Raw genomic sequence first — 13,894 nt, 5'->3', positions numbered from 1 at the left:
ACCATCAGTGCTTGGAGGACACTGTCAGTGCAAACGCTACTTTTGGTTTTACCACTTAGAGGAAAGATGTTTAATCCTTAGCTGTAAATATTCCCAGTCAACAGCATCACCCCACAGAAATCTACCCCACTGCTCATCTAACACAGCCAGACCTGCTCCAACAGGCTTTATACCCCACCAAAACCCCTGGAAAAAAAAACCCAACCAACACCACCACACCAAGAAAACCCAAAAAACCCTCTTACTTTGTCTGTTATTACAAAAGGTTTCTAACTCCTTTTGTCTCTCCCCAAACAAAATGAGCTTATGGAGGAAAACATGCCAAGACTGAATGGGTTTTGACTTCTTGCATTTCAATAAAGATGCATCATCAGTTTGTGAGAGGTTGAGTGCAGACCCTCGCCCTGTTCTGGCAGAAAACAGCCAGAAGTGACTCAACAACAAAATATTTTCAGCAGCAGCACCATCAGGCACGTTTTTTTCAGAAAATTCCCACTTTTCAGGGAAGTTGTAATTGCTATGCAGCATTTTCATCGAAGCCAAACCAAGAATGGTTTGAGTCCCTTATAGATATAAAATGTGGTTTACTTTTGGTCATATTCATCATTTCAAAGCTAGATTGAAAAAAACAACCTATTATTTTTGGACTGGTTTCTCATTCACTGGAATGAATAGAGATGCCTGTGTCCAGGACACAGATAAAGGCTTCTTTAGAGGTCTTGCTGCCCTGTTCCAAGCCCTGTCTTCTCCTCCATACTTTTGCAACCTTCATCTGACTAATTTTTATTTTCTTTTACCACTGCCACAAGTCCCAGCCCAGCTGCTGGTGCCCCATGGATGGACCTGAAAACCAGGGCAGCAACAAAGGAGCTGCCACAGTTTGGCATTTATCAGTTGACTTTCACACAGACAACAGAAATGGTGAATTATTCAAAGGGACCAACAAAACTCTGTGAATATTAAAACTTGGCCAAGCTTCCCCCTGGTATAAAATGTCATTGCCAGGGGTTCAACACAGAAAAGAGCTCCAGGGCATGAGGGAATTTTACTTACACCTTGAACACTTTATTGCTCCATGCAATGCTTCTAGCAAAAAAGGGCTTTATCAAAGCATCCTTCCATCTCTTGGGGTTTTTTTAAGATGTTGCCCCTAAGCAAGGAACATAGATAAACTTTTTTTTAATTACTTTTTTAAACTAAACAAAGTATTCCTTTGGCTACTGCTGTCGTGAGCATCTTTTGGCCCATTTGTCTCTCAAGAGCCCATCTGAACAGGTACCAGACCACCCTCCCTGGTTTTACAGGGACACCCTGGAGCCACAGATTACAAACCATAATTACTGTGCAATGAGAAAAGGAACCAAACTTCTCAAACAGAAATTTAGTGCCACGAGCTGAAATGCAGTAAAGCTCCTAATTTGCCTGTAATCTAAGAAAAAAGCAGCACAAAGGAGGGTTGGTGACTTCTGGAAAAGGTGCTTCAGCCAGGAGCTCTCCTGCCAGCAAGCTGCAAGCCCCAGTGCCATTGTGAGGAGGTGTTAAGCAAGGCTGGCTCTACAAGTCCCTCTCACACCCAGATCTCTGGCTGGTCTCTTGTTTGCTCTGGCTTTGAGGAATGTCAAGCAAAGATGTGACTTCTGGTAACTTCAGGCTTCAGTGAGCAAACCTGCTGTGGAGAAAGAACAAGGGGCTGAGCCCCTTTGGAAGGAGATGGCAGCCCTGCCTGTGAGCTCCATGTGAACTGTGTCCCTCCAGTGCTCTGAAGCTCACAGAAAAGCTGGAGAGGGACTCTTTACAAGGGCTGGAAGTGAAAGAACAAGAGCTAATGGATCAAAACTGGAAGAGGAGAGATTTAGGTCAGACATTAGGAAGAAATTCTTGAGTGTGAGGGTGGTGAGACACTGGAACAGGCTGCCCAGGGAAGCTGTGGCTGCCCCATCCCTGGAAGTGTTCAAGGCAGGTTGTATGGGGCTCGGAGCAACCTGGGCTGGTGGGAGGTGTCCCCACATTTTTAAATACAGTTGGCTTTGCCTTTAGAAATGACATGAGCGGCAACAGGAGAAAGCAGGTTACAACACCTCCAGCAGTCAAAGAAATCAGGTCTTACACCCCAAATTGTCAGCAACTTAAAACACCGCTCTGGGCACAGTATTAAACTACGGTGTCCTACCCCTAAAATTCTCCCCAGTTTGGGAGAGGAGGTGGGACTGAGTTGATCAGTGTCCATGAAGGGCTCCAGAGCTCATCAAGGCAGAGCCACAGTGCAGAGCATCACTGCTGGCGGGTGGTACCAGCAGCCACCAAGCCCAGACAGGGTATAGAGGCCGTCGAGCCCAAACTGGCACCCCCAGCCCCACTCCAGGGGGCTTAAAGTAGTCTAAGGGAAGTCCTAGACTGATTGAATGAGTCTCTTCTGTGGTCTATTATTAGACTTCTGAAGTACAAAAATCAGTTTATGAATCAGACGGTTATACCTCAGGGTTTGACTTCCAGGGAAATTTAAGAGAAAAGCTCCCTGTTCTCTCTGCCAACTATTTCTGCTTTGTTCTTTTATGCAAAGCCCCAAGCACTGAACATCCTGGCACATCAAAGCCCAGGACCTGGTTCCAGCAGGCACAGACATGCTTTGCCTTCGCTCAGGCTCCCAAGCCCGTGCTCAGGTACGTCAGCACAGCGACCCACTTTGAGGCATCAGGTACAAAGAGCCTCAGAGAAGCCTGGCATTTCCAAAAATGACACTGAACAGTAACTGTCCCAATACCAGGGAGTATTTTTCCAACTCCTGCCAAGGCAGTAGCCAAGAGCAAGAAAAGCCAAATGCCAGCCCAGCTCCTCTTACAGCTCCTGTGCTCCAGCCCCAGACAGGGAAGTGCTTAAGCATGCGTTTAAGGATAAATAATCCTCTCCATTTCAACAGGATTAAACAACATTCTTAAAAGTAAGTCAATCCTTAAGTGTTTGCTAAACCGTGCCTCATTTTCCCTGCAAAACAGCTTCTTATTTGCAGAGAAACCCAGTCATATTTCCTGCCACTCCCACCTATCGTTTTCCATGTGGCTACGGGAGGATCCACATCCTTCTGCACCCACAAAGGGGTTGGCACGAGGGGTCCCTGATCTCATCTGAGGTTTTCATTACTTCCTCATTACAAGGACATATTGATATGACCAATACAGTTATGACACTTAGTGGAATTATAGTTAAAACTAACCTGCTACTCAAAACTGGGCAGCTGGTACAACTGGGACTGCTGCACAGAATCCTAGACCGGTTTGCGTTGGAAGGAACCTTAAAGCTCATCCAGCTCCAAGCCCCCTGCATGGGCAGGGACACCTCCCACTAGACCAGGTTGCTCCAAGCCCCATCCAACCTGACCTTGAACACTTCCAGGGATGGAGCAGCCACAGCTTCTCTGGGCAACCCCTGCCAGTGTCTCACCAGAAAGAATTTCTTCCTAGCATCTCTTGTAAATCTCCCCTCTTTCAGCTTAAAACCGTTCCCCATTGTCTTATCACTCCATCCCCTTGTAAAAAGTCCCTCCCCAGCTTTCCAGTAGCCCCTTCAGGTGCTCTGGAAAATAAGGCTCTCTGGAGCCTTATCATCTCCAGGCTGAACACCCCAACTCTCCCAGCCTGTCTCCAGAGCAGAGCTGCTCCAGCCTTGGATCATCTTCATGGCCTCCTCTGGACTAGCTCAAAACAGCTCCATGTCCTTCTTGTGTTGAGGACCCCAGAACTGGACCCAACATTGCAGGGAGGTCTCATCAGAGCAGAGTTGAGGCAAGTCCACCAGGAGCAATAGCTTCTGCATGTGCCTGTCCCTTGAACCACAGCTGAAAAGGCTACAATGACCAGAACAGCATCAGGCCCGAGTTCTGGATCACTGCAGCAGCTGGGGTAGCACTGGGGGCTCTCCTGGCCCCATCCCAGGGCAGCAGCATCCCAGGAGAAGGCACTGGCAGATGAGAGGGTCAGCAGTCATCTGAACATACTTTCATGAGAAAACTGTACTTTTATCTGTGCATTTGTCTTCCAGGAGCAGGAAAACTCTGGGCTTCAACAACAGGGGCTTACACAGGTTATTACTATTATTATTACTTCTTCATCCATTTCTCAATGCAATTTCCTCCAAGAAAACTGCTCTCAGCAAGCAAACATTACCATAAAAGCTGTAGATAACATCCCACTGACAATAAGGTGCCACAAACTGAGCTTAAAGATATGAAGTGCAGGTTATACACAGAGAGACTTCCTCTACACTCGACCTGCAAATGGTTAGTGGGAAATTTCTGGTGGTTTCACTGTGCAAGGTGGGGGATGCCCTTCACATTCCTGACATTCCAGTCTGCCTTGTATTTTTAGACAGGAGCTAAACCAAACCACCCAGCTGATCATTCACCAGCACACCATGTGGGAGGAGGTCGTTGCTGGGAATTCACAGAACCAGGAAAAGAGCACCAGGGCAGTGCACGTGATTTTGGAGGCTCAGCAGCCAAGATCTTGTGGACATCTTGGCTTTAAAAGGCACCAAGTTCTGCAGTTCATGGGGGGAAAAAAAATATAAAAAATAAAGAATAATTTTTTTTAAAAAGTCTCAAACTGGGCTTCTCACATTCACTTTTCAGGAAATCCCACTGAGTAAATAAATGGGATTTTTTTTTTTTTAAAGAAAAACAGCACCAACAACAAACCAGCAGAAGAAACCCACTGCTTCTCTGCTTCCTTACTGCCAATTTTCTTCTAGGAATTAGGGATTAAAAAAATAAACTAAAGCAAAATAAAAAATAAATGATTGTGCTTCCTGCTCTTCTATTTCCTCCAGCCTTGTTTATTGCTGATGGTATCTCTCTGCATCTAGAAAGCTCTCAAAGAAACTCCTTATTTGAAAAAACCAAGTGACCCCACTGGGCTGGAGGACACTTTGCACAGGAGGAAACTCCCCAGCTCTGCCCTCCCTGAGCTGCAGGGGTTACAACCAGGCTCACAGCCCCAGCAAGGTCCTCCCTTCCCAGAACAACTCGAGATTTGTTTCTAAGCAAATCAGGAGCTCTGCAGAGCAGCGATAAGCCTGGGCAGAGACCTCGATGTTGCCACCTCTGCACATGCCCCTGTGAGGGGGAGGTGGTTTCAGGGGCTGAAGTTGGATGGAGTCATCTTCTGGTTTGCCTCTAAACTCACGCAGGGCAAAACAAAATCCAAGTATCCCCCTTGCTCTGTGGGTGGAAACCTGACCCTGAAGTGAGAGACAAGCTGGTTAGATTAGTTCAGAGTTGGATAATGGGATCTAACAGTAAAAACAAGGATGTGAAAAGTCTCAGGGACAAGGATGCTAAAATAAAAGCAGCCATGACAACAAGTGGGATTTGCCCCAGTTACTTCCAGTTTGTGGTGCTGGAGAATCCCATATTTTCTCCCACCAGGCCAGGACAGCCCTCCTCTCCCCAAGCCTAACCCAGCATCCCCAATGGCAGAGCTGGTTTTCCTGGAATGTCTCCTCACCTCACAACCCTTCCCCCTGCTCGGAGAAGATACACCCTGTTGGGCTGCAGGGATTGGCATCACCCAGATCAACACCTGCCCTTCAGTTGCTGGAGCCAGCACACTTCACTGACTTTCCCAACACACCCCAATTCCCACTGAAGCATCCCAGACTCCAGGACAGCCCCGTGGATCTTTCCCAACACACCCCAATTCCCACTGAAGCATCCCAGACTCCAGGACAGCCCCGTGGATCTAAGTGGTGCAGGGCTGACCTTGGGACACTCAGCTCCTGTAGCATTCCTGGAACATCAGGGTCCCACAGTTATCCCTGAGCAAGAACAAAGTGCCCAAGGGAATCACAGCAGCTCTGCCCACCTCTGGTCCATGGGAAGCAGCAACCACAAAGCCAGGCTGTACCATCCTGCAGCGCCTCTGAAGCCCCCAAGGAAACGGGGAGAAATGCAATTTCACTTCTAAAAAAATGAAGCCTAAAAGCAAGACCAGGAAACTCAACCAAATCCCAAATCAGGCCTCAAGTGCCAGCCCAAGCAGTCACTGTTTTGAAAGTGCTTTCCCACAGTTTACTCACTCCTCCCTTCTAAAAACCTCCTTCTTTCCCCCAGAAGAAGGATCCTCACTGAGGCCACAAACCCCCCTCCTGCTCTACAAAACAGGCTCGTACTGTGGGTTTGCAGCACTTTGCAAGGGATCTGATGCCAAACGATGCCTCTCCTCCCTGCTGCCTTCTCTGGGGAGGAGTGACAAGCAGGTAGGAAAACTCTGAAGGAATTAGCTCAAGCGTGGGAAGATGTGAAAGCCGTGGGAGGACGCGGGCACTGCAGGCTTGGACCTCAGCTCCTGCAAACTGGTGGTGTCTGCTGGAAGCCACCAAGCTGTGCTTAAAGCCTGCTGAGCACTTGGCCCTTCATGCTGATAGAGAAGCAGGAACAGAAGAGGAAGGGGAAAAAAAACACAAACCAACCACAACACAAACCTTAAATACTAATTAGCTTAAAAAGCTGGTAAATAGATTTGCACTGGCAAAGCCCTGACCCCAGCAGCTAATTGGGGCACACAGGGCTGCTAGCACAGTCCAGCTTGCATCTCCTCGTGCTGTCACATGGGACTGAGCCACCAACAAAGACACATTGTGCCAAGGTATTTGAGCACGGGGGAGAAAACATCAGTGGAATCATTTCCATGCAAGGGAGGGAGAAATGCTGCCAGCTGATAGCAGTGTTCAGCAAGCAGTTCTGCCTCCAGGCAGTCCAAACCCTGGCCCTGCTGCTCTGGGTCTCTACAGGGTTTGGAGGTGCTCAAAAAGCATCTCTGTGCTGCACCCAGGGCTTGGAGCTTCCCTTGTGCTAGACAGGGTGGTTATAATTATCACATCTGTGCTAGGCATGGATATAATTATCAGGAAAATTCAGGGGAAAGGGTCCTGCAGCCGACTCCTGATTCCAGAGCACTGATGTAAGTATCAGAAACAACGAGATGGCCAAGTCATCACACTACAAAAAAGCTGCTCCAGCCAGAGAGGTGTTTCTAATACCATGTAGAACACAAGGAGAGGTTGAACTTTGGCCAGAAACTAGCTCCTCCTGCCCAACAGCTGAATTCATGCAGTTTTAGTGAAGTTTCCTCCTCAACTTGCAGGGCAACCTGCTCCACAACCTCCTTGTGCTTAAGGGCTGGGGGATCTTCTGTGACACTAGTCCATAATTCACACTGCCCAAAGAAATGCTTCTAAGCAAAATCTCTCCTCTTGTGATACAGAGTCACCCCAGCTTTCCTGGGGGGCACAGCTCCCACTAGAGGCAGCAGCTCCTCTAGGGAGGAGCACCCTGACTGCAACCATTGCTCAGCCCAAGCAGAGCTTGGAAATTGAGCAGGACATCTTAATCCATGGTGGAAGAAGATGAGACAGGCACATGGCTCTGCTCACAGCATGTCACTGATGTGTCCTCAGCAGGTGTCCCCAGACCTGAAGCTTTGCTCTGGACAGGGCTCTACATTAAAAAGCTGAAAACCAGGCAAACCCACCCTCACCTCGGGGTATCCCAGTGACTTCCAGCCAAGGGGATTGGCAAAGGGCTCCTGCAGCCCCAGGGAGGACCAGAGCTTTGCACAGCACACTGCAAGGAGAGGCTCTCCCCCAAAGTCATCCCTCCTCCCCCAGTATTGATTGGATTTGTAGAAACAGATGGAAAAAGCAGCTAGTCAGATGCATAACACAGATACCCAAACCTGCTTCCGAGAAACTGGCTTAAGTCTGTATTAAGCTTAATCCCTTTTGATCAAGGCCTTGGATGTAAGCAGAAAATATTCCAGATTTTCACATACCTTTAAGTTCCCATTTCTGCTCTGCTCTGAAAATGAAGTTGGGTGGTCAGAGAAAATGACATAAAGCACAAAAAGAGAGGTTTAGGAACATTTTGCATGTGCAGGAGAAATTGGAAGCATCCATACGAAACCAATTCACTTGCACAATGGTAATTTACCTACTGAAGAGAGAGGGCTTGAAATTCTCCTTGGCTTATTGCCTTCATTTTTATTCCAGCTGTCAAAGAAAAAAATGCAGCAATATTAAAAAAAAAAAAAAAAAAAAAAAAAAAAAAAAAAAAAAGAGGAGGAAAAAAAAGCACTACAGAAAGTGCTAAAAACTCCCAGTTCTTCACATTTTGCAGAGCCCCCTGACTTCTGGCATGGCCACAGCATCCAGACATGTGCCTCTCCAAGGAAATTTAAATCCCTTCCAGTCCCAGAGCAATAGCACTGAGAGGAGATGCCCACACCAGGACCTGGGCTGCCCCATCCCTGGAAGTGTTCAAGGGCAGGTTGGATGGGGCTGGGAGCAACCTGGCCTAGAGGAAGATTGTCCCTGCCCATGCAGGGGGGTTTAAACTAGATGATCTTCAAGATTCCATCCAACCTAAACCATTCTATGAGTCTATGATACGTAGGAGCAGTGACAAAGCCCACCTGCAGAACAAGAAAAGGTTTGTCCCTCCCTGCCACAAGGAGGGATTGTGGCTTGGAGGGTCAGACCACACCCTCACCATCCCACCAAATAAAATACAGGATCCTGTTTAAGGCACCTGCAGGTGAACACTTCCCAGGCTGCTGTGGTCCAAGCCCCCAAAGGCAGCAGAAGCTTTTCCACTGATTCCATTGATCCAGGACTTTGAGCCCTGGATGCATCTTGTGGAGGTACAAGCTGGAGCCCTGGCTGGGACAGGGTCCCTGTGCTGCCCACACCAGGCTCTGCCCCACAGAGCTTCATGGAACCAAACCCCTCCTCAAGCCCTCCTGCAGCAGCGTGGGCAGAGCTCAACCAGCACAAGCTGTTGGAAAGCTGCGTTTTACAAATTGGCAGAAAACTCAATTAAGCTCAGAGAAATTCCTATAATACTAAAGTACACAAAAGAGGTAGGAAGCAATAAGAGTTTTTCAAGCGCAGCATAAAAGGCAGCTTTTGGGATTGGGTTGGGAATTGCTGCTTTGATTTGATTGAATCTGAAACTGCACGTTTGCAGGGATAGGAGACATTTCTCACCCAAGCTGCTTTTCCTGCAGCTACACAGACTCAAGGCTTGTAACAAGCGTCCCATTTGGGTCAACAGACCTCTGGGCTGCTCCTAGGTTTCCATGCTGGCACACACCCACCTGGAGGAAACACCTTCACTTTCACAGCTTGTAGGTTTTTGGGTTTAAGGGAGGGGGTGGGGGTGAAAAAACCCAGAAGAACTTGATATGCTGGGGGAAAAAAGCCACGTGCTCCAGGAACACAAAACCTGCTGGGTTATTATTATCATTATTATTATTACAAGTCTGGCTTGCCAAGCAAAATTCCCCAAAGCCGCACAGGTCTCAGCCCACCTATGACTGGCACTAATGTGCCTATTAAAAATCTCCAGTTCTCCATCTCTGGTGACACTTGGACTCACAACCAAAGCCCATCACATTACCAGGAAATGCTCTGTTACCCTGAAAACTGCCTTGAGAGCTGAGGTGTCTCTCAGTACTACTGAGCTCCTGGCTTCATCTTAGATTATGTGTAAATAGGAGGCCCTGGTTTCACAGCTAACTAATAACCTTTCACAACATCACCTCGAGCACGTGGCAACAGTTCAAGTGCAGGGCACAAGGAAGGAAACCTCTCCCTTTCCAGACTCATGAAACATTAATTCAGGTTGTGACTTGTGTTAAGGCAGAGCACCCACCCCCTCTCCTCCTGAAAGCGTTGCCTTCCCAGAGCTTGGAGAGGCTCTCAGACCTCACACATCCAGGTTTAGGCACATAAGCAAACAGGGAATCATTCATCCAGCACCCATCCTGCTCTGTGAATCTCTGCAAGTATCCAGCAAGTCAGGAAAATAAAACACATGAGCTTCAGCCCTCCAGGGCTGCAGATTTAGCCACTATTGTCTCCCCTTTCCAAAGCTTCCCCAAGGAAAGGAAGGAGTGATGCAGGATGCTGCTTGTGGAGGCAGGGAGGAGAACATGCCCGTTGCTCCCTCCTCCCATGCAGAGGCTACAGAAAATTTCAGACCACAAACAAATGTTTATTTTTTTCCAGGCTATTAAGAATCAATTCCAAGCACCAGGAGCACAGACGTTTCCCATACAGAGCTAAAGCCATCAGGAGGAATTTACTGCTCTTGAAAGAGCAAAATAAATAAATCCAAAGGTGCAGGATGCTCAGCTCTGGTTGAGCCCTTAGATGCTCCACATCAGGTGATAAGGAGGAATCTCCTGCACTTGTGTCTGCCTGTTTCTATCCAGTGATGTCTCCCTGTCCTGCACACCTGAGCTGGAGAGATGTGCCCAGAGCGCCCTGCCAGCCAGGCCCTTCCATTGGCATTAGCCACTTGGACATCTCAGTCACTTCTCATATGCCTCAAAAGCATCACCTCTGGGTTTCCCTGCAGGTACGGGAAACAACTGTGGAAAACCTCCAATTCCTAGAGGAATGGGCAGCCACCAGTAACAAAATCAAGCTGTTCAGAAGAGCAAATGCGAGGAGGACACGAGGCAGCTGCTCTGTGCACCAGGTCCCTGCTGCTCTGCAAGGCAGGGGAGCAGAAGAAAGAGCTCAACTAAAAAAAGCTCCTTGGCTGACATCTCTTGAACCAGCAGCATGGCAAGCAGAAATGCACTGTTCTCTTCTACTTTCTCAACAAAAACCATGGTTTAGTTTTTCTCCTAAAAATTTTTGCATTCATGGCTCAAACCAGGATGGCTCCAAGCAGGTCAGAGCAACAAGGAGAAATTCCCAGCTTGTGATGTGAGGTCAGTGATGACACCTTTTTCTATGGGTTTCTGTTACTCAGGGGGAGGGGGAAATACAAATGTTTAAATTCCTACTCTCTGAGCCTGAGAGCTCCAAGCAGAGGCCAGTGTTGAGTACCAGAGCAAGGGACAAGCTCCTTATTTTGATGGTCTTCTTTTCCCCATTGCACAACTCCTGCCCAACTTTCCAGGAACTGCAAGAATTTCAAAAAGCAAGAAGCTAAGCCGGGGAAGGACTACTCTACCAGGCTTGAAAATAACACCAAGAGCTCCTCTCTTTGCAATTTTTAGATGGTTTATACAAGTGAAGGTTCTTCAGATTGTGCAATACAGTAGGAAAGCCAAGGTGGCCATTGGTAGTAAGGATGCTACTGCTCCTCTCCCCTGCCCTCCCTGGAATGAGATAAAAGGATTCTTTTTAAATTTTGTATTCATTATGCTTCACCCCTGAAAAGTTGCTGGTGAAATACCTTCCAGAAATAAGTGTTACTTTAGAAATAAACAAAAGGTTTCCAGCAATAATATTCTGGCTGCAGAAGCAACCCTCGGTTCCCCTCTGATTTGTTACTCAAAGGTTGCTTTTCAAAATAGCAAATACCAGTTTCCCCAAAACCATAATCAGTGTCCACACCCTCACCAGCCCTGGGCAGACCCATTCCTGTGCTGGGCTCTCCAGAAGATCCCAGTGCCATCCCAGAGAGGCTGGCACTGCACACACCAGCTGTGCCACTGGATAAAGCCACGTTATTTCTTCCATGGCTTAATTCCATTATATCAATTAATCTATTTACACCTGTGGAAAGGCAGGAGCCTGGGGCTGGTGGAGAGGGAAACCACAAGGCAGCTTTTCTGAGACACTGACAGCCAGAAACTACCTCCCTTCCTTGCATATTGTAACAGGGGATAAATATACCCATAAAGTGCTTTGATTTGACTGAGTATGTTAAATTTAGTCTTTGCTCTGCCTCTGCAGACAGCACATTTATGGCTACGTGGGTGACAGAAACATGCATCACTCACAGCAGACTGCAAACTGGAGTAGGGAGGAACTGCAGTAAAAGATATACCAAATACTGGCTCTCTTGGCCGGGTGTGCACACTCACAGCTCACAAATTACAGGGCAGAAGGGAAGCTGGATGGATTTCCACGGTCACTACTGTACAGAGGGCGAGACAAGATGATCTAAGGGTCCCTTCAGACCTAACAAATCCATACAGCTGTAAAGAAAAAATAAAATAAAATCATAGGTTTTGGCTGCCTCCAAGAAAAGAAAGAAAGAAAGAAAAAAAGAATTAAAAGGAAAGAGTCAAGGCATGATGTTTTCAACCAATGATTTAAGGAATGTAAATAGCTTTGTCCAAGATGCTCAGGCAGATTCTCCAGCTGGACCCTCCACCATGAGCTCAGCTTTGCTCTTAGCACCTGCAGTGCATCAGGGTGGCTTCAAACAGCAGGAGAAGCCAACGTGGGAGCCCCAGCTCCTCTGGTGATGGGTGGGAAGGCTCAGGCAGGGAGTGTTTGCACCCCAAGGGAACAAGACCCCGACGGCCCCAGCGCAGCAGCTGCTCGGGGTTCCAGCCGCTCCGCGGATGACGCAGCGCGGCTCCCCCAAGTGTCACCAGCTGCTTATCTACTGCTGAACTGTGAGTGTTTAAAAATTAATAGGAACAGATTGAGCAAGTGTGAAATGCACAGAAAGCAGAAGCTTTGCAGAATTTCAACGAGCAACGTTAAAATTGCAAGGGCTGTAAAGGGTGAGTTCCAGCCCTGGTACAGGAAAGAAATGCCAAAAATACACACATGGAATCACACATTTATCCAGAGAGAGGGAAATGCAGCTCTAACCACCACGTGCTCTTTCTTCCAGCCCTTAAATCAGGTATTAGAGACAAAGTGCAGCTGGACAGCACTGTGGTCAGCCTGGGGTTACAAAGGGAAGGGGAAAAAAGGGCTTTATCTCTGTGTTAATACGGGCTCACTCCAACAGGGACCACAGGCAGCATTAAGGACTCAGGTTTCCAATGCATGTTGTGGACAAAGATAATCAATTTTGCAGCAAGATGGATACTTGATGACTTTCTGTGCAATAGGGGATGGAGGGTCCCCAGCAGCCCCAGCATGCATTTGCCAACAAGCTCAAATGGGGGAAAAAATAGAGAGGAAAAAAAAAAAGCAACAGGAATTACTGGTCCCAGAAAGGCAGGTCTGCAGAGCTCTGGACAGTGTTATAAAGAACAGCCAAACTGCATCCCAAAGGCCATGCAGGCAAATCTGAAGGTAAGATCAGAGCAACCACAAGCTGTCACCTTAGGAATGAAGAGGCCAGTAACAGAGGTTCACAGAAAACTTCACCCTGGAGCTCCTCTCCAGAATAGGGATACTTTGCAATAAAATGGGGGAAGCTGGTTTCTGTCCAGTGAAGCTCCTGGAAATGCCTGACAAGTATTTACTTGTAGTAAGGGAAGGGAACAGGAAACTAATCTCTGTTCCTAGTTGGCTCTCTTGACATTTTCCTCCTGGCATTAAGACCAACAAGAACATTTTTAACCTGCAGGATGAAGTCTCCCTGACTTCACCCCAGCTAACAAGGCAAAGTAACCAAGGTGACCACCACACCTGGCATTTTATGTGGCAGAAAAGCCAAGAGATCCCAGGTCATGGTGAGACCCTGCCCAGGTGCCTCATGCGGGGCTGAGACAGGGGCCAGAAGCCACAGAGGATGAAAATCCACACTGCAGATACCCACATGTGCCTAATGGCAGCAACCACTGGAATTCTCAGAGGAAAAGCTCAGCCTGGCATTAATCTCAAAATTCAGGAGTGGAACAGCACAAAGGAGAAAGGGTTTCTGCTGGGATAGATGCTGATGAGCTTTTTGGTTTTGTCTAAATAAATTTAAAGTATTTACTTGTAGTAAGGGAAGGGAACAGGAAACTAATCTCTGTTCCTAGTTGGCTCTCTTGACATTTTCCTCCTGGCATTAAGACCAACAAGAACATTTTTAACCTGCAGGATGAAGTCTCCCTGACTTCACCCCAGCTAACAAGGCAAAGTAACCAAGGTGACCACCACACCTGGCATTTTATGTGGCAGAAAAGCCAAGAGATCCCAGGTCATGGTG

At 47.6% G+C, this 13,894-nt stretch overlaps 1 protein-coding gene across 1 annotated transcript in view; it reads right to left on the bottom strand.

The window, feature by feature from the left end:
- Positions 1–13,894, bottom strand: part of VAV2 (vav 2 guanine nucleotide exchange factor) — a 98,306-nt gene that overhangs the window by 45,213 nt on the left and 39,199 nt on the right. The window lies entirely within an intron of this gene.

Source organism: Chaetura pelagica, unplaced genomic scaffold (genome assembly GCF_000747805.2).
Source record: "Chaetura pelagica isolate M959 unplaced genomic scaffold, ChaPel_1.0 scaffold405, whole genome shotgun sequence".
In the NCBI taxonomy this organism is placed as follows: Eukaryota; Metazoa; Chordata; class Aves; order Apodiformes; family Apodidae; genus Chaetura; species Chaetura pelagica.
The sequence above is the reverse complement of the archived record's forward strand: the minus strand, read 5'-3'. Positions and strand labels throughout refer to the sequence as shown.